At 45.4% G+C, this 898-nt stretch overlaps 1 pseudogene; it reads right to left on the bottom strand.

Moving 5' to 3' along the window:
- Positions 1 to 260: 260 nt before the first annotated feature.
- On the bottom strand, positions 261 to 626 carry LOC102821916 (annotated as a pseudogene).
- Between the last annotated feature and the right edge of the window lie 272 nt (positions 627 to 898).

Genomic DNA, 898 nt, shown 5'->3' with positions numbered 1-898 from the left:
CCTGAAGGAGGATACTGCTTAATCAGAGAACCAGAGACCCACACTAGATGCATAGTAGCATCTCTGTCACAGGCCATTGTCTATCACTGGCCTGGTGAGTTGTCTATCATCCTCAGTACAGTGTGAGCCCAACCATTCCCAAGATTATCTGCATATATTTTTTGACAGGTTGGAAGGCTGAGCACTTTGTTATTTACATGGATGAAGAACAAGAAGAGGGTAGAGGCTGAAGCAGGGTGGGGTGGGAAGCCAGCTTGGGCTCAATCAGTGATGATAAGTTTGTCCATGCCCCAGTCCTCATAGCTTCTATCTAGCAGGCAGCAGCGGTTGATGATGGAGTTCTTTGTGGCCTTGAGCATCTCCAGGGGGATGAGCAATGGGTCTGTTTCCCTCTCTTGCTCCACCATCACAGGGGCACACATCGCAATCGGGAAGGCTTAGGTGCCTAGCATGTACTTGGTCATGTGTGGCCTGGTGATCCACTTCTGGTTGGCCTGTGGTCACTTCCCTGAGGGAAGGCTCTTGTTCTCCTGGCCCTTCTCTTCAGCATTCTCCAAGTTATCTAGTCCATCCTCCTCCACATCATCAAAGTCTTCACCATCAATATTGTCCTTGTTGTCTGACATACCACCCGATACTTTTGACATGTCTATGAGGTCCCAAGTCTAAGAATACTTTGAAGTTTCATAACAATAGTTATTTTAGCAGTAACAGTAGCTACCACTTTTAAAACCCACTATGTACCAGGATACAAACTGAGTATTCAATCTCACAACCACCCTACAAAAGGGATATTATTATTATCCCATTTTACAGATGAAGAAACTGAATCTTAAAGAGAGGGAGAAACTTCTTCAAGGTCAGACATGTGGTATTCTGAGGTTTAACTTCCGAACTC

This window comes from Chrysochloris asiatica, unplaced genomic scaffold (assembly GCF_000296735.1).
Source record: "Chrysochloris asiatica unplaced genomic scaffold, ChrAsi1.0 scaffold00043, whole genome shotgun sequence".
Lineage (NCBI taxonomy): Eukaryota > Metazoa > Chordata > Mammalia > Afrosoricida > Chrysochloridae > Chrysochloris > Chrysochloris asiatica.
This window is presented reverse-complemented; position numbering and strand designations above follow the sequence as displayed.